The sequence below is a fragment of the Sus scrofa genome, chromosome 11 (assembly GCF_000003025.6).
Source record: "Sus scrofa isolate TJ Tabasco breed Duroc chromosome 11, Sscrofa11.1, whole genome shotgun sequence".
Classification (NCBI taxonomy): domain Eukaryota; kingdom Metazoa; phylum Chordata; class Mammalia; order Artiodactyla; family Suidae; genus Sus; species Sus scrofa.
In genome coordinates, this window is record NC_010453.5 from 74,443,292 (window position 1) to 74,463,749 (window position 20,458).

Sequence of the window (20,458 nt, forward strand, 5' to 3'; positions counted from 1 at the left end):
AGGATATCCTGTCTGATACCCAGCATCCTAGGTCCTTGGCCAACTGGACGCCAACAAATGATTTTTTCTTCACTTTGTTTCACCAATACCGTGTCCCCAGGTTTATTGTCTACTATGAACCTAATGTCTGCATCCCCCCCACTCCCCGCAAAATTCATAAATTGAAACCCTAACCCCGATGGCATTAGAAAGAGGGGCCTTGGGAGTGATCAGGCCTACACCGCAGCCACAGCAATGTGGGATCCGAGCCACATCTGTAACCTACACCACAGCTCACAGCAATGCCAGATCCTTAACCCACTGAGCGAGGCCAGGGATCAAACCTACATCCTCATGGATACTAGTCAGATTCACTTCCACTGAGCCATGAGGAGAACTCCAGGTCCCTTTCTTAAGTTGTTTTTTTTTTTTTTTTTTTTCTTTTTTTTCTTTTCTATTTTTTAACCCTTAGGCTGAGTTTCTACAACTTATAATAGAAAGAAACCTAACCAAACACCTTCTAGAATTTCTCGTGTGGCACAGTGCATTAAGGATCCAGCATCGTCACTGCAGCAGCTCTGGTTGCTACTGTTGTGCGGTTCAATCCCTCGACTGGGAACTTCTGTATGCTGTGGCCAGGGCCGCCAAAATAAATAAATAAAGTCTTCTAAATTTCTTTTTTCTTTTTTTTTTTTTTTCAATCCAACATCCAGAGCTCCCAGGCAGAGTAGGGAAAGAATATAGAAAAAGGGACTAAACTGCAGCAGCACAGAGGTAGGAACACAGATTGTGTGGCTGAGCCTCTGCAGTGTATGGGCTGTCATGAAGAGTCTGCATCTATCTCTACATGGGAGCCACTGGTGTGTCAGTAAATTAGAATTTTAAAGTAGTTTAAAATAGTTTTGGAAGTAACCACTGTTAACTCAGCAAACAGTTTCAACAGAAAGGACAAACATGCTCAAAATGGGGATTTCTGTAAACCAGAACACCCAAGAACATCCAAATACCAACTCAGGAGGTCGTCTAAAGGAGAACAACTACCGAAGTCATGCACGTGCCTTCACAAGTGAGAGTAAAGGAATCATTTTGTCATAAAAAAATTCCATCATCCAATATAATTGTAAGGAGACCTTGTATTCTTTTCACTATAAAAACTGATGAGTAAGACACAATGCTCATGAGATAAAGAGAAAGAGCTCTTCCCTTTTCTGCTTCAGTTGAGAGCCATTGATCGTTCTGCAGGATTTAAGAACTGGTGTTCCCTCGGCTGCTAATTTACACCTCCTGGCTGTTCAGGGCAATGTCGTACTAGATCTTTTCAAAATATTGGCCTAAAAATACTTAAATAGTGCTTATCACATTCCATTGATGTGTCCTTCTAGTGTAACGAGAATTATCTAAAGGCTTATGTACAATTATTTTCATATTCCACTTTGGGAGTTGGTATTTACCTCACTTGTTCTGTAGTTAATGGAGTCACCTTCCCTTATTCTTCCAGTATCCATAGCTTCTCAAAGATTATATAATCAATAGTCCAGGGATTCCTTTTTTAATTAATCAGAAATCTATCTATCTATCTATCTTATCAATCCATCCATCCATCCATCCATCATCCATCCATCATCCATCCATCCATCCATCCATCCATCCATCCATCTCTCTCTTCACTTGGAGTACCTGGATGCTACCTGGTTACAGTGCCCTCATCTCCTTACTTGAGTTGTAGTTTTCTCTCATGAACATTTGCTCTGCTTTTTCCATTGTGAAGACTAGTCTCCTTGAAAGAGGCAGGGTTTGAGACACTTGTGTTTCTGTTTGTATGACTGATATGCACCCCAAGTCTAGAATCTCATTTTCTACTTTTCCAGAGTCAATACGGTTTTACCCCATAGATAGTCTTCTGTATGCTTTCTGAAACACTCTTTTATTTATCCATATTTTGTTAGTTAATTATTTTACATTAGTGTTTGCCCAAGTACAAGACACTAGTTCCCCAAGCAGTTACTAAGTTACCACAGAACAAGAAGTTTCCTGCATTTGATTTTTTTGCAACTATATTACACTTTTGAATCAAATTGAAGTATTTCTTAAAAATCTAGCTCACTGTAAGATTTAATTCATGTATCACTTATCCCTTTCCTTTGCACATGTTAGTTCTCCCAAATTTTATACACTGTATAAATTGTATCATCTCTCATTACAGCATAAATCATCTTTTTTTTTTCCATTGAAGCCAGTTGATTTACAATGTTATGTTAGTTTCCAGTGTACAGCAAAGTGATTCAGTGATATCTATCTACCTATGTATCTACTATAAGAATATATAGTATATTTTATAATATCTTTTCAGATTCTTTTCCATTATAGGTTATTATAAGATGTTGAATATAGTTCCTATGCTATTCAGTAGGTCTTTGTTGTTTACCTATTTTATGTATAATAATGTGTAATTTTTAATCCCAAACTCCTCATTTTCCCCTCCAGCCTTCCCCTTTGGTAATCATGAGATTGTTTTCTATGTCTGTGAGTCTGTTTCTTCCTTCCTTCCGTCCTTCCTTCATCCCTCCCCTCCTTCCTTCCTTCCTTCCTTTCTATCTTTCTGTCTTTCTGTCTTTTTAGGGCCGCACCTGCAGCACATGGAGGTTCCTAGGCTAGGGATCAAATCGGAGCTGTAGTCACTGGCCTACACCACAGCCACAGCAACACCAGATCCAAGCTGCGTCTGTGACCTACACCACAGCACAAGGCAACACAAGGTCCTTAACCCACTGAGTGAGGCCAGGGATTGAACCTGCGTCCTTGTGGATACTAGTCAGGTTAGGTACTGCTGAGCCACAATGAGAGCTCCCAAAATACACCGTTTTCATATTCTCTAACTCATCTGTGCCATGCTCTGCAGTGGTGTGTTCTGCACTCTCTCTGTCTGTGCTTGTCACACAGGAGTGTAAGCAAGAGCCTGGGCCAGCCTTGAACACTTGCGAATGTCTGTGCCTTTGGTCCCCAAGGTGATCTCTTCTTAGCACAGCCCCCCTGAGACCACCCACCTCCGCCTTCTTGTTCGCTTTCCAGGCAAACTGCTTGCCGTGTGGACCCACGTCTGTCACAGGATTTTGAGAGGCAGCAAGAAGGTCTGGGCTTGGGAAGAAGATCTTCTGGTATCAACCCCTTACTCTTTGTGGGAATGAAGGCAGATTACTCAATGTCTCTGTCCCTCAGTTTTCTTGTCTTTAATCATGGGTGTAATAATAGTCGTTGTGACAATGAAGTGAGGTAATGCATGTAAAATGCTTAGGCCAGGATGTGGCAGGTGCTTACACTCTGTAGGTTTTAGCTGTTGTTACAGTAGAATTGAAGAATCTCAGGTGTGAAAGATGCTAGATTCAGCCTTGCAGCATTCGAATCTCCTGTAGTCTTCCTGTTATATATTTATGCAACTTCCTGAATGCGTGAAGTGAAAGGGGACTCAATGCCTTCGAAGGGCATTCATTCTGTCACTGGAAAATTCTGGATATCATCATGTTCTCCTTCGTCTTCAGTAAATACTCAGCTCCCTGAAACATCTGCATCGTCATTTCTAGAAAGGCTTCCTGGGGCCATTCAGTATAGTCTAATTCCTCTTCTATCTCAGAGCCTTTCAAACATGGCCGGGATACCTCGTTCCCTCACATTTTATTGCCCTATGAGCCAAACAGCCACTCTAAGTGTTCCTTCTGCCATCTGACCACCTGGCCGTGGAAAGGCATAGAAACTGTCATTGCTCTAGCAAGATCCCATTATCCCAACAACACCTGGATTAGGAACAGCTCTTTATGCTGCTTGAAATCCGAGAGCAGGAAAATTCTTTTTTAGCTCTTTGGAAATCACGGTCCACATGCGAGAATGGTAATTCTCTTTTTGTCCAATGTTGTGTAGGAATGAGGTACTTTACATTGGAGAATTTTCCAAATAACTTAATATTAACCCCTTCAATGCCACCATTTCTGTGGATAACCATTCATTCAGCGAGCACAACCTGAAATCTACGGTAGGTGTCGTCAGTGCATATAAAGTTAGAGGGTACCTGGTCCTTACCACCTGGCAATTTAAAAATATGGAGGTCAGAGGTGATGCCTGCGTAGAGATCATTGTAGAGCTTGGCCATAGTGATCCAGGGCAGCTGGAACAACCCAGAGACTGCACCACTCTTTACAGGAGTAAAGACCACGTAGGGCAGACGTGAACTTCATGGTCAAGGACGAAGAGCGAATGGCTCTCCAGGATGGCTAGAGGTGTAGCAGGTGGAAATGTGAAGTGTAGCGTTACAGACAAAATATCATGGAAGGGGCAGAGGATGGGGTGTGTACAAGAAACGAGGGAGCTTAAAGTCAAGTCAGGATCCAGTGGGTAGAACATTTGCACTGAGTAATGAGGAGGAACGTGTCCCTGTTACAGCCCAGGCCCTGTCTGTCCTGGGTGTGTGGGGTTGAATAGGAGCAACCTGGTTCCAGGCCTGTGGTGTTTCTGGGTAATTAGGACAGAGAAGAACAAAAGAAATATTGCAAAATTAGTTGCTATCTTGATCTTACAGTGGAGGAAAAGTATAAGCCACTGTGAGAACGTATAACAAGTCCCGGGGTTGGGGAAGGCTTCCTGGGCTCACCACCTAACTTGGAGCAGGAAAGGGAGAGAGCTGGGTCTATAGCAAGGTAGAAAGAGGAAACTTTGTACACACTGGGAATTTCAGGGTAACAGGCCTGAGGCAGGATGGAGCGGATCTTGTTGGAGGAACCGGGGTGGTTGGAGTTGAGAGTGAAGAGGAGGAAAGCTGGGGCTGGGGTGACAGGGGTCAGATTTTGGATATTAATCCTAGCAACAAAGAGTACAGGATCTGAGTAGGGGCTATCAGGATCCAAGTTGCTTTTTTTTTTTTTTTTTTTTTTTTTTTTTTTTTTTTTTTGGTCTTTTTAGGGCTGTGCCCATGGCATATGGAAATTCCTAGGCTGGGGGTTGAATCAGAGCTGTAGCCACCAGCCTATGCCACAGCCATAGCAACGAGGGATCTGAACTGCATCTGTGACCTACACTACAGCTCAGGACAATGCTGGATCCTTTAACCTACTGAGAGAGGCCAGGAATCCAACCATCATCCTGCGTGCTGGTTGGATACTAGTCAGATGAGTTACTGCTGAGCCACAGTGGGAACTCCCAATTTTCATTTTTTGGAATGTTGTATTGGGCTTAAACTGGAGCATCAGTGTAGATGAGCTTCCCTGGCAAATGAGTGTTGCACCAAGAAAAGAGAGCCTAACACCGAACCCTTAACTCTCTTCAAAATTTAAGCCTGGGAGTGGAAGAGGAGCCAATTATGGAGATACGGAAAGACTGGGACACAAGGGGACAAAGTTAAGACATCTCTTTGGCAGCTTCTTCCAACTCACATACAACCTTCCTGACAATGATCTTTTAGGTCTGTGAAGTTAAACATCACCTGCCATCTTCTTCTTCTTCTTTTTTTTTTTTTTTTTTGGTTTTTAGGGCCGAACCCATGGCATATGGAGATTCCCAGCCTAGGAGTCAAATCAGAACTGTAGCCCCCGGCCTACACCACAGGCACAACAACGCTGGATCCTTAACCCACTGATGGAGGCCAGGGGAAGCTGTTGGGGTGGGAGGACCACCCTTGGAGAGAGCGTCTACTCTAGAATTCACAAAGGGTTGGCCATGATGTTTCTCGAGGAAGCTACAGCCTCCCAAGAGAACACTGGGAAACAGGGCACACATCCCTGCATCCCCTTCCAGAAATCTGGGGTTTTTCTTGGCGCTTCTTTTATCCTGATGCTTTCTGCCATGGGGAAAATGCTCCAGGGATAAAGCACTGGTCCCTTTTCTAAGTGCAGGCAGTTGACCTGGGTCACATCCAATCTTTATTTCAATGTTTTTTTAAAAAAATAAATATTGACAGTTTCCATCCTGCAAAGTGTACATGCAGAGGTTTGATCCCTTTGCTGTGATCTTTAAAGAAGTTTAGATGGCAGCTGACGTCTTTCAGTCATTTCTATGGTTGTGCCTGATTCTAATGTGAAGATTTTATGTAAATGACTGACTATTCAAAAACTACACTATACCTGAATGGAAAAACACAATTTATTACTGCAAAGTACATATAATTTAAGTTTGGTCAGGGAAGAATTCCGTAAAGAATGTGTTTTAATAAATTAGGAAGTGATGTTTTTGAAAGTTTTTTTTTTTTTTAGTGTACAGTACTATATTTTATTTTATTTTATTTTTTTACAAAATAAAATACATATATTTAAATACAATTGCATTCACACAGATTATTATATCATGGATCTTAAGAAACAGATTAAGTGACTCCCTCTGGAGAAGTGGAATGGAAAATATGCTGAGACAAATAGGAAATTTATTCTATACTTTATCCCATTTTGTATGGCTTTCATCTTTACTATTTAGTATTATCTATTACATTTCAACTTTTCTTTAAAAATTAGCATTATATTAAAATTGTGTATCTTATGCAACTAAAATTTATAAAGAAGAAAGCCTTATATACCATTAACTATTTTATATAGCATAATAGATAGAGTAACTTAAGTGGTAAGAATAACAAAAATAATACACCCTCTGAAAATAAGTAAAATATGAAATGCATAAATTGGTTAAAAAACAGTGTAACTATATAAATACGTCGTCACAATTTGTTACATCTTATTGATTCTTCAATAAAGGCATTACACCATTCTAGGTGACGTGATAAACAAGACATTATAGACTTTACATTGTACCATGGAGAGAAATGGTTACTAATAATACAATTGTAGAACAAAAATATGGAACGCTTCACGAATTTGCGTGTCATCCTTGCGCAGGGGCCATGCTAATCTTCTCTGTATCGTTCCAATTTTAGTATATGTGCTGCCAAAGCAAGCACTGAAAGTGTTTTTGTAAATTTTAAGCACAAACCCTGTGATTCATTTATAACGTGGGGAAAGCTTTTGCTAAGGTGAAAGTGCGGCTCATTCTTTGCCCAAGCTTTCCCAAATGCCACAGCGTGGGAGGACGCATCAGTCAAGTTCAGCTGTAATACAAGGCGAGCTGGATACATATGGATACATATGCGTTTGGGTGGAGAGGCATAATTTTCATGAGGGTGGTTCTGCTTCATCAGAGTAAGTCCCACCCGGATGATTCATCCTACCCTAAAATGCCAGGTGATTTCTGCACCCTTTGCTTTAGCCAGATGATATTTTTAAACCGATGGTCTCACCTCCCCTCTTGGTCCACGTGAGCATCCTCACCTCCACCCAGGTTGGAGGAGAGGTCTGGGGGATGAGAGGGACCCAGGCAACTCATTAGGTAGCATTTTCTGCTCCACAATAGCATTTTCTTTGTGAGAATATTAATCTATTCTTCACCATTAAGACACAATGTTCTTTATTTTTATAATAGATTTTGCTCCTCATTATAAAGTCATACATATTCATCATAGTAAGTTTAGGAAACACAAGAATGAGAAAGAAGGGGAAAGCTACCTTTAAGTCTATCACGGAGAAATACTGCTGGCCTATTCATTTATATTCTTTTATTCTTGCATTTTTCTTTTTCTTTCTTTTTTACATGTAAAAGTTCTTCGTTGATTAAGCCCCTCATGAAAATTTTGCACAATCACCACAGACACAGTCACTGCAGAATCTTTACTCCTTCTTTTTGCCAGCACCAACATTGGCCTTTGCAGTTCCCCTGGATTTCTTCATCCTGGATTTCTTCTTTTCTCTGTTTTCTTGAGGTCTTTCTCTTCTCATTCAAGCTGTGTCTTGCAAGGCTGTGTTTGGGCTCATTTTTCTTTGCGTAATCCAAGGAATCATAAATCAGGCCAAAGCCGGTTGCCTTGCCACCACAAAAATGGGTTCTGAATCCAAAGACAAAGATGATGTCTGGTGTAGTCTTGTACATTTTGGCTAGTTTTTCCCGAATTTCTGTCTTTGGTACTGTTGCCTTCCCAGGGTGAAGGACATCAATGACCATTTGTTTCTGCTCAAGTGGTTGGTTGGTCATGAACTTCCTGCTCCCAATCGTTGCTGTGTCATTCATGAGAGCAGCTAGTCTTCCTATTGTATTTTTCTTGTGCAATAAAGATGTCTTTAAATTTTTTTTTGAAGTGATAACTTACATAATTAGGTGATCTACTTTTTTTTAAGACTGATGTATCATAAATGTTTCCCCAACCCACTAAAGGTTGTCCTACACAGTATTCATCTCTGCATGGAATTCTGTTTTAATCAACATTTTATCTTATCGAAAGAGAACAATGAACTAGAACTTTCTTGTTTAAGTTACTCATTGGGAAACACCCTCTGGGTAATTCATGATTTGCAGCACAAGACATGTGATATACTAATGACCACATTAGAATTTTTAGATAATTTTTCTATGGCCAGTCTCTGTGACATCCACTAAATTATTTTATAGTAGTGACTTCCTACATAGAGAGTAGCTGTGAAAAGTAGCACCCAATACTTGAATTTGGAATTAGGATCCTAAAATTTGCAGAAAGTTTGAGATGTCTGACTTTCTCAATATTTGCATCCTTTAAATCATTGCAGTATATTGGGATAAAAACAATCTTAAAGAGTCTTGGCTCACCCAGTTCACCCGAATCTGTTCATTTTAACACGTATGTTTTAATCTGAAGCATCAGTGAACCTGAATCTGCACAAATTACATCTCTGGTGTTTTAACATCTTTGAAGGTCCTCCACTTGCCTTTGCCGGTCGCTGGCTGTGTTTAACAACCCTCCTGTCCCTGGGTTCATTGTGGCTCCCAGGCAAGGTAAATCCCTTCTTCTGCGTTCTGGTTACCCCCCCCCCCATTTTAATGTAGAGGAAGGGCAGCTGGTCCCTAATTCTCACTTTCAAAGATGCCTTTCAACTTGTTGATGAGTATAAATTGCCGAGTAGAATAGACATCCAGTTGGGTTTCCGTGCATTCCAGCTGAGATGACTGTCAACACCTCAGACACGTGATACCTTGGGTGTCAGTATCATTTCATTTAATATTTATTCTCCCCCACCGAGTGTATGGCACTCTAAACAAAGTGTTTACCATGAAAGTGATCTTCAGATCCAGGGAGACCAGTGTCACTTAACACGCTACTTAAGTCTTAATTGTAGAGTATTTGACACCACCGAAAGTGATAAAATGAAAAACCATTTAGAAGTGACTACCTCCCTGTTGGTGTTTACTCAGCCAGCGAGGACTAATTGTGTTGACAACCCCTGGCTTCTACTTCATTGGGTAATTCTGTGATCAGTTGAAAAGTTAATGATAGCTTCCATCAAGCCATCATTTCTCCTTCCATCTTTTTAGGTGAGATGGTGTGTACTGTATCTTTTTTTTGAATGACTTGACCTTATTGGACAGAACTGTTTTTAGCTGACTTTTTAGCTGAGGTAGATTTTTTTTTTTTCTTTTTTACCTCCAAGAGGGGAAATCCTTTGTCTAGAACACAGGCAAAGATTTCCCCCAAACTCTCCCAACACCGTTAGCTACCCTTATTGAAGCACATGGAGCGTAATTAACATTTCCATTCTTGGCGTCTCACTGCATTTCTTCATTTCAACCATCCAGTTGTTGGGTTTAGAATGGCTTTCTGTAAGTGGGAAATAACTGCTTGTTCTTATTTTGGAAATTGAGTTCTTTCCTCCTGTTCCTGTGTCTTCCCTCCCTGTTTATGCTGTTAATAAATAAATGGATGATCATGGACATCAGAGTCCCTCTAGGTGCCAGGAAGAGTTATAAACGTTTATATAGGTAAACTCAGCTCATTTAACTCCCTAAACCCTGTGAAATGGAAACTGTTCTTATCTTCTCTTGACAGAGAGGATAGTCTTTAATTAGAATAAATAACTTGTCCGAAGTCATACACCCAGCTGTCCACCTTGCATTACTGTCTTAAAACATGGATATTCTTGGAAAGGAAACTCTTCAGAGGAATTTAGAAAAGTCAAGGCTTACACAAAGTGATTAGGAGAATAATCAAGGGAGAGACCACCTCCCCCACCTCCAAAAAGGTTTTCCTGGGCTGGGAAGACTGTCCTAAGGGGAAGAGCATGAGATCAAAGCAGGATGTTCTGTGCCTTCCGGCCCGTGGGGCTCCAGGGAGGCGCAAGACCCTGGGAGACAGGAACAAAGAGATGAAACAGAGATCCCAGGGCCCCACGGCTCAGAAGTAGCAGAAGCTTCTCCGGGTCAGAAGCACAGGAAGGAGCTGCAAGAACTGACCCCGTCCATGGCCCGAGGTGGGTGAATAGCCTGTGATCAGAGCCCCAAGAACATCTCAGCAGAAAAGGGCCCAAGAGATCCATCAGCCCTTCCCCGGGTCCCCACTACAGAGCCCCCAAAACTGAGGCCCCAACTCCCGAATCATAAAATCAACTAGGGTTAAGGTTCTGCCACTCTGGTGGAACGCTGGCTTAAACTAAGGAATAGGGGAGTCACTGGGACATGTAGACAGGTGTGTGTCCTGCTGGGGAGCTGACCTGGATGTATCTGATCCATTTGTTTAAAGTGGTCCCACTGCTATGGTAACAGCAATAATGTAGTAAGCAATAGGCAATAATAATAACAAAGCCTTAGATTAAATTTGCAGTAAGCAGACCTACTTGACTTTGTCTGTAAGGGAGGAAACAGTTCCCAGGACCCTCTTGGGGTCCTTGGCTTAGTCTGAAGTCAGACTGGCAAAGACAGATGAACAGTAGGAAAGCATGCGTATGTATTTTCCGTAAATTATATGTGATACAGGAGCCTCCATAGCGAAATGAAGACACAAAGAAAGGATTAAGCATGCGTGTTTTTAATGCTAGATTTGATGAAGAGTGGAGAATTTTGGCGAGATGGGTTAGGATAAGGAGTACTAGGCAGGTGTGGTAAACAGGACAGAGCAGGTCTATCCATAGGGATTCTTCTCTGCATCCCTCCATCCTGGAGACGGGACACATCTTTCCTCTGGGTGTAGGGAGGGCACCTGTCACAAGGATCTTATCTTAGGACTTGTTTCAGAGGAGAGGGATGGGGGTAGGGGTGGGGAGTCAGGTTCTCAGATTCCTTCAGCTTAAAAGGAGTATGTCAAAGTAGCATCCTTGAGGGTAGTATGTTCTGAACCCTCTCACTTCTCTTCCATAATAACTGCCCGATAATTTTATGATAGGCTAACTGATTTTTCAAACTATCCTGTGTATAAAATTGATTGCTAATCAGAGATATTAATGGTGGGCCCGGTTCAGCGGATCTGAGTACTAACATTTGAAAGCTACCCTAAAAAATCATATCACAGCACAAAGAGTTGAAATGTGTCATTTAAATTAAGCCGATATCCATTCCTCTATTCATGGATGTTTAAGATGGATAGAGAAGATGTGATACATATACACAATGGAATAGGACTCAACCATTAAAAAGAATGAAATAATACCATTTGCAGCAACATAGATGGACCTACAGATGATTATACTAAGTGAAGTTAGTCAGATAGAGAAAGACAAACATCTTATGATATTATCTACATTTCGAATAAAAAAAAAGGGTACAAATAAAAGTATTTTCAGAACAGAAACAGACTCACAGACTTTGAAAACAAACTTATGGTCACCAAAGAGGACAGGGGTTGGGGAGGGATGGGCAGGGGGGTTGGGACTGGCACACGCTCGCTGAGGTCTATGGAATGACTGGCCAACGGGGACCTGCTGTATAGCACAGGGAACTCTACCCAGTCTTCTGCAATCACCTCTGTAAGAAGAGAATCTGAAAAAGACTGGATATGTGTACCTGGATACTGAATCACTTTGTTGTGCAGCAGAAATCGTCACAACATTGTAAATCAACTCTACTTCAATAAACTTTTAAAAATGAAAAAAAAAATAATAAAGGTCAATAGACAAATCTAGGCTTCCACAAGCCAGAAGAGAGGCTTCCCTGGGTGCGGGGAGGGCTGGTGACCAGAAGGTAGGCTGAGAGTGTGCCTGGAACAGTGATTCTCATGGGTTGAATTGTGCCCCCCACCCCCCCACCCCCAAAGTCTTGTTGAGGTCCTACCTCCAGAACCTGTGAAGGCAAATGCAACCTAATTTGGAAACTGGGTCTTTACAGATGTCAGGTCATGGCCCACGGTTAGAGAGACACAGAGGGGAGGCCAGTGAAGACGGAGGAGGAGCCTGGGGGGACGTGTCCACACACCAAGGCCCCCGGGGGATGGCCAGCTGTCACCAGGAGTGAAGGGAGGGCCCCAAACAGGTGTTCCCTCCCTGCCTTGGCAAGGCGTCAACCCTACCAGCCCCTGGGTCTCTGAGTCCTGGCCTTGGAACCCTGAGAAAACAAATCTGCTCCTTGGCGGCCCCAGGCTGTGGCCCTTGGTTTCTGCAGCCCTAGGAGGCTGAGCTGCTGGTCCTGTTGTGAGCCGAGTCTGAGTGCTGGTTGTTCAGGAGTTTTTAGCTTGTGGCAGTTTCGCTGTGCCATCATGAACTGCACACTTCTCCCTCGTGTGCAGTACTCCAGGAAAAAGGGCAAAAAACGCACACCACAAGGCGCGATGCTCGGGTGAAGGCGGGCCAAAGGCCCTTTCGCGTGCTCAGTGGCAGAAAGGCTTTCACTCCCTGTGGCCCCTTCCTTGATGTGCTTCAGAAGGAACCGTGGGGAAATGACGGCAGAAAATGGTCACAAGAGAAGCGTGCAGAGAGAGTGAGTCTAACTGGGAGGGTTCACGTAGAAAGACCCCTTGTTGGAGGGTAAATAAAAGGAAACAATAGTTTGCAAATTTAAAGGAAATTTGATTTCTCTCTTCAGAGCTTATCTGCTCACAGGAGCCTGCTGTTAAGTCAGGTGTACTTACAGCTAGTTCTCAGCCAGACCCCCTGTTAACGAGGCTCCTGCACTTCTATCAGCGCTGGATTTGTTTCCTAATAGATGCCCCTTGGTTTGTGGAGGACGGGACGCTTCCACAGAGAAGAGAGGGGGGAGTGGCGGGCCAGGGAAAGTGTCCGAGCCGCAGGGAGCCTCTCGGGTCTGGAGACACTGGGTAACTTTTCTTAGAACCGTCCCTGGTATTAGCTTCTAACCCATTAAACTCGCTTGTGGGAGAGCTTTAGTCAATGAAGCAGGATGTGGCCTTTTCTTGGCCTCTCCATTTCCAATTCCAGCCAAATGAATGAAACACAAAAAGTTCACAGGAGAAACGGCTGGGGAGGCAGTGTTGGGAGCTGGTGTCGGAAAGAGCTTTTAACTTGTCTTAACATTACTGTCCTTTTCCATTTCAACTTTTATCTGCCCATTAACTCCTTAAAGTTTGCTCATCCATCCATCAAAAAGGAAAAAAAAAAAAGCAAATGATGTGTGAAAAGATCTTCTAGGTGTTGCTAGGTCTAGAATGTCGTCTTCTAAATTTGTCTAAACACAATTCATCTCTCAGCAGGATATATGGGCTTCTTTTTAGGAACGGTTAATTGTCATTTGTGATTTTTAAAAGCACTTATCTTTGAAATGCCTTTAGAAGTATTTCAGATCATTCCTGTTTCTGACAAAAGGAAGAGGTAACTGCCAGAAATGTAACAGGGTCAGTTTTTACAGATGATGAAGCATGTTTAAGATCATGTTTTTGTTTTGTTTTGTTTTGTTTTTGTTTTTGTTTTTGTTTTTTTTTTAGCAATTTACTGGTAAAGATGCCACAAATCATGAAAAATCACTCATCCAATTTCACAGAGCTTTTCTATGGAAAAATTCAAGTTAATTACCCTGTATGTGGCCTAAAAACAAAATACTTAATTAAGGACTGGGAGCTTTGCTTATAAAATAATGCAAGTTTACTGGTCATAGGAAAATATATCTATTTACTAAACTTACGTATCAGGACCTTTCTCAGATCTTTAGGAACTTAATTCTGTTACCTTCCAAAAAGAAAGCAAATTCTTTACAGGGAAATGGGTTGTACTGATTAGGCAGATTTTCTTCGATTTGACTAATAGGATCAAAATGGGGGAAAGTGTGAGTGAGCGAGCGTTCAAAGAGAGCCAGCACTCAGTCCTGATCAAAGATGTGATTTACTCACTCAGTCAACGAGGATATTCACAGGAGACATAAAGACATACAGGGTCAGGTCTCCACACCAAAAACTTTACAGTTTTGTAGGAGATAGGAACACGATGTTAAGGCAACTTAGATGCACTTCAAGACAGAATGTGAAACTGCATTCTGTAAATATTAATTGCTGGTGCAGTGGGGGAAGAAATACAGTCTCCAGACACCTGAGACAGGTGCACGTACTCTGTCCCTGCAGAGAGATGCCAGCGTTCTCCAGGTGGGCCCTCACTCTTCGCCCCCAGCTCTTCTCACTGCCTGAGATCAGTGTTACCGGCATAGAGCAATAAGATTGGACGGCTGGATAATCTCTTTACATCTTGTGTCAACTTTTAGCGCTACTGTTGAGATTCTCTTTTGGAGACCAAGAACATAGTCCAGTGTTGAAACGGAAGAAGCGTTGTTAGCTCACGTAACTTGAGGGCAGCTTGAGATTTTAGAACATTGCTCATCATTTATTTATTTTTAAACACAGATCCTCTGTTTTCAGTATTGATAAAGGACAGGTCAGGGCAACAGCCACCATTTACATGACCAGCTGGAAAGGGAGAAGACTGCGGATCTAAACTCGACTTTCAACACAAGCCCTCAGTTGCTTGTGTTCATCGCAGCCAAGCTCTGGGCTGACTGTGGGGACCACAGGGGACAAAAAGCCTGGGTGCTTGATCTGTCAATGAAATCTAGCATCTCCTGTGTGTATTTTGACGTCCCTATGTTCTCTAATAATTACCGCCTATGCCTCGCTCAGGGACTGAAAGCAGAGCAGGTGACGTTGCTTAAATGAATGTGTGAATGTGGGAACAGTCACAGCCTTCCACAGGAGACGAGAACAGATACACCGGTGACAGAGCCAGACTAAATATGCTAATGGGCATACAGCAACATGTCCCTGGGGTCCAGAGATGGATTAACTAATTCTGACTCCAGGTGAGGGCTGGATGTGGAGAAGAAGTATAAGTGGAAATAAAAAAATCCCTTTTATGTAAAAAAGTATGTCCAGCAGATCCCTCCTCGCCTAAGTAATTACTTCAGAAACTCTTGAAACACCCACATCCCAGCTGCCCACACATTCCCTGCTGTCCTATCAAGTAAGAAAAGTTAACTGCGTTCCCAGTGAGGCAATGGCAGGACACTCTGGACACTGTGTTCCTGAGTTTACAGAGGGCATGATTCTCACGTGCCCCACAGGGTCTCTTCCGCTGGCTTGTGATGTCAGCATCCTTTCCTAGGATCAGACGTGGCATCCCCTTAGGGAAGTCCCTCCTCTGGGTTGTATGCTGAGAGCTTGCTCCATAAGGACTCCAGAGTTATATTCCTTTCCTGCCAACCTGCACGTGCTTATCGGTCATGCTCACCTGGAGAGCACGTGGAGCTTGGGTTTGAGAGGAAAAGTGGAGGGAGATGCCAGGGTCCAGTAGGAGCTTGAGGTTGCTAAGGCAGGAAAGTGGTCCAGGTGGGACGAGGGCATACCTGGAAGGGCGAAGCAGAGCAAGCCTCCCTTGTTTCAAATGTTGTCTGCAGCACAGCCATGTCAGAGTTTGAAGATCCTGATCTCAGTCCACGAACTCTGACTCCAGGCCAGCAGACTTTGTGTGTGTGCGTGTTTAAATTGTTCAAAGACTCCTTTTCCTCTTAATCTACTAATTCCTGGGAAATAGGTCAGCTCAGAATAGCTGACAACATGATCTACCATAGATAAGAGCCCTTTCTGGGGAAAAAAAAAAGATTGAAATATTATTTTGTGTCTCCTCTTCCCTCACTGTTTCCTGCAGGTGGCCTTGGCTTAGGGAGATTTTACCGGAGGAATTTCTGCCAGGCTGGAAAGTCAAAGCTTCTTCCCCTGGAGGATGAGTCTCTTGCCGAAGAGAAAGCTTACCCAGGAGGCTGCATCTGCTGTGCTGCAGGATGCAGGCTGACTGCCCAGGTAGGAAAGAGTGGGTTCAGGACTAGAAGGGGAAAGAGGTCTCGTGTCTTTCCCCTGCTAGGAGTCTGAGCTCTGATGGACCTGGCTCTAGGGAAGGAGCAGAGCTTCTGAGCCTGACAAGACCACGTGGGAACCAGGGTGGCTGCTTCTGGAAGGAAGCGCACTGGCTCTAGGGATGAGGAATGTCCCAGTACCATCTGAGACTGCATCTCCCACCGTAACGCTGGAACCAGGAGTCAGGGAGAGCCTGAGCCGGCTGGTTACAGAAAATAACATCTCTGCCCACTTCATTCTGTGGCTAAAAGGCATTCCTTCTACAATACTTACATTTATTGTTTTATATAAAACACACAAAGTTCAATCAATTTCCAATTTACCAATTTATCAAAATAAACATGCTTAGGAACCGATTTTAACTGAAGCCCTGTTATCACGGGAAGTGGAAAAATATACATAGGCACCCCATAGGAGTCCCTTCATTATTGAATGTATTTTATATTTAGCAATATTAATTTATAATTCACAACAGGACAAGAAGGGGAAGAAACCAAAACATTTTTTTAGTAGAAAGTCATAGTTTTAAAATGTAAGAATCTTGGAGTTCCTGTGTGGCTTCACAGGTTAAAGACCCTCTGTGGTCGCTGATGAAGCTCAGGTCACTGCTGTAGTGTGGGTTCAATTCCCGGCCCGGGAACGTCCACATGCCATGGGCGAGGCCAAAAAATAAATTAAAAAAATAAAGTGTAAGAAGCTTTTGAAAATCATCTCGTAATCTATTTTATATTTTGATAATAGCCTTTAATGACAAGACCATGGTACGTAGAAGGATTTCTTTAAGTATTTTTGTTGAGTGGCTGATCCACTTCCTGAAGGGACATTCCAAACACTCTCCAAGTTCGTTAGTGAGGTGTACTGTGGCACAAATTTTGAAGAGTGGTTTGGCAGCATTTACAAACATCTTAAAATTATTCATATCTTCTGACTCAGAAACTCCATTTCTAAATATTTATGCTAAGGAAATCATTGCAAACATATGCAACAATTAATAGAAAGAATGCTTGGCTCAGCGAGGTTTTTAAAAACAATGTTAAAAAACTGTAAGGAATGTTAATGTCTCAAAATAATGCATGAGCCAAATAAGAATGATCCCTCAAATAATGAGATGCGATGCAGCAATTATACATTATATATATATTAATTGTGTATTCTTTGTATATTTTAAAAATAAATTTATGTATTCAGATTTATAGAGCATCCTTCCCTACTGGAACTATCTCAGTTGTTGTATATGTTTATGTGATTTTGATTTTCTCTTTAATTTACCCGTATCTTCCTAATTTTCTGCAATGACCTATCATTACTCTTAAATTGAGGACAAAAGCTCAATACAATTACCTAAGACCATGCATTTTAAAAGGAAAAGGATATGAATATAGATCATTGCATTTTTTTCTATTCCATAAAAAGAAAAATATTTTAAAAAAATAATGATTTTCTCATATCAACCCAAGTTGTTTTTCTTGCTTGAGGTTTAATAACAGACTTTAGTTGCAGTAAATTTTTTTGTTTTTTAGTTTCAAATAGATTTTATGTTTTAGAAATATTTTAGACATGTGGAAAAATTAAGAAGATAGTTCAGCCAGCTCCCGAAAGTCCTCTGGCCTTTTCCCCTATTGTTAACAGCTTACCTTTGTTACAATCATGAACCACATTATTTTACTAAAAGTCCATAGGTAATTTAGGGTCCTGAGTTTTCACCTGGGGTCCCTTTTCTGTCCTGGAATCTCATGGGGACACCCCTGTCGTGAGCTGTCAGGACTCAGTCTCCTGGTGTGAAAGCCTCTCCACCTGTTCAATCTCAGAGGCAGACAAGTGGGAAGAAAGCCTGGAATGGAGAGAAAATTGAGAGATGGCTTCGAAAGGAGGGTGTTCACAACAGAATTTATATTACAAGGGATATGGGACTAAGAACGTCCTCATTCAAAAGATGGTTTTAGGGGACCTGAGCCTGAACTCTGGGGACGTGGGGGTGGGGGAGAGAATGCCCCGTAAGGGATGGCACTGGCATAGACGCACCACCATATAGAAAATAGATAATCAGGGGCCTGCTGTGTAGCGCAGGGAACTCGACGTTCTATTCCGTAATGACTTTTAAGAGAAAAGAATCTGAAAAAAATAGATATGTATGTATATATAATTGAGTCACTTTGCTGTGCCCTTGAAACTAACATAACACTGTAAATCAACTACACTTCAATTAAAAAATATTTTTTTAAAAAAGGAACCAGGTAACTTCCCATTCCACACCTGTGATGTGCATTTCCTAAACCTGAATTTTCTCAGCTGCAAAACGAGGGGAACGCTAGCTACCTTTTCCTTACCTTAGTCTGTGCCTGGCACCGTTCCAAGTGCCTATATCTAGTAATTCCTTCCTGCTCCAAAAAACCTCTGTGAGGTCAGCACTGCTTTTATCCTCTTTTGACGGGTGAGGAACTGGAGGCGTATGGAGGCAATTAACTTATGTTAGGCTAGAAAGCGAAGAACCGTCACAGCCAGGATGAAAACCTAGCCACTTAACTCTGCCCAATATTCTGGGATCATCTCTGTGGGAAAAGAATCCGAAAGAGAGTGGATGTGTGTGCACGTCGGACTGAGTCACTTTGCTGTACGCAGAAATGATCACAACCTTGAATGAAACTTTAAAAAATGAAAAAGAAAGAAGAAAGGAAGGAAGGAAGAAAAAGAAAGAAAGAAAACCCAGGCACTTCTGGCTTCAAAGTCTAATATCTTTTTTTTTTTTTTTTTTGCTTTTTAGGGCCACACCTGAGGCATATGGAGGTTCCCAGGCTAGGGGTCAAATCAGAGCTGTAGCCGCTGGCCCACACCACAGCCACAGCAACATGGATCCGAGCCACATCTGCAACCTACACCACAGCTCATGGCAAGGCCTGATCCCTAACCCACTGAGCAAGGCCAGGGATCAAACCTGCAACCTCATGGATCCTGGTCAGATTTGTTAACTGCTGAGCCACAGGGGGCATGCTTTGCTTTTTTCTTTTTTTTTTCAAAGTCTGACATCTTACCCATCATGTTCCACTGTCTCTCTGGCAGGACAAATAGTAGCCACCTTAGAGAGGTGACATTAAGATCAAGGGAGGTACTGTATGCAAAATACACATTGAACACTGGATAAAGGTTACCGCTGTAGCAGCAAAGTGCAGCCCCCTTGCTGGCTGCTCTTCTTTCCGTGGGGAATAGAGATACTTAAACAGTCACTTCCTGCACAGTAGCCGTAGGAAAGACAGAAGTCCCCCGGAGGCTGGGGTGCCATCACATGGTCCCCAGTCAGATGGCCAGGAATTAGCAAAGGCTTCCCTGGGGCTGGGGGAACATTATTTGTATCTTCTATTTTTTGAGGGATCAAAAGAGACAAAATAAAAATCTGTTTCTCTTCTCACCTCAGTCCATGTTGCTTTCTCTTCTTTCAACTCTTCTATCACCGCCCTGCTTATCACCTTCTTCAGAATTCTCTGGAGGGGACAGGACATAGCTGGACACACGCTGTTATACCCATCTGTTCCCCAAACACTGGTGAGTGGGGAGCACCCAGGAAGCTGCAGTCGGGTTACACCCATGCGATAGACAGAGAGAGAGGGCGGGGTGACTGAAGGGATGGGGAGGAAATGTCTTGGGAACTTTCAGACCTTTCGCATTTTAAAAGATGAGACTAGTTAATGAGTTATCTCTAATACTAGCCGGGATGGGTCTCACTGAGATGGTCTAAAAGCAGCCCATCCTGGGCATAGTCCCCAAAGTTATGTGAAGTCCAGGTAACTAGAAATGTGCATACACCTGAAAAGATAACCTTTCGGCTCACTCACCGTCTTGGTAGAATGGAGCATATTACCCGTTACGGGCTCTTTAGTACGATTGCCAGCTCGTAAAAGCGTACCTTTTACCACAAAGCTAAAACTTACTTGTTTTTCTCTTTTTTTCGTAAATAATTGCAGTGATATGAAGCTTACCATGTCTCAAAGCAGCCAATTTGCATGTTGCAATAATGACCTTGAGTCTACCTATAATTGTAATTTCCAACTACTGGTCCTTGTCCTGTCCTCCAGAGAGAGAAAAAAATATATATAGGTTGTTTCCATGTCTTGGCTATTGTGAATAGTGCTGCAATGGAAAAAATAAGAATCATTATAACAAAAAAAAGTATATATATATTTTTTCTGTAAATTTCAAGGTTTTCTTTTGCTCTTTGGATGAACTATTAGTGGTTGAGGATTTTATTTATACTCCAATAGGCAAGTTATGCTAAGTATGATAACTGAGCATTTTTATATCTCAATTTACTTTGCTTATTTTAAGCATGTTGTTACCTAGAATTTTTTGAATAATCTTGAGAAAGTTGAGCTTATGACATTACAAATT

General features: G+C 42.2%; 1 long non-coding RNA gene and 1 pseudogene across 2 annotated transcripts in view; one reads left to right on the top strand and one right to left on the bottom strand.

The window, feature by feature from the left end:
* LOC110255854 overlaps positions 1 to 20,458 on the top strand; it is a 154,343-nt gene that overhangs the window by 127,497 nt on the left and 6,388 nt on the right. For both annotated transcript variants that reach the window (XR_002336752.1, XR_002336753.1), the window contains one exon: positions 15,873 to 16,024. This is a non-coding gene — a long non-coding RNA (uncharacterized LOC110255854). The remainder of the gene's footprint in view (positions 1 to 15,872; positions 16,025 to 20,458) is intronic.
* On the bottom strand, positions 7,597 to 11,003 carry LOC110255852 (annotated as a pseudogene).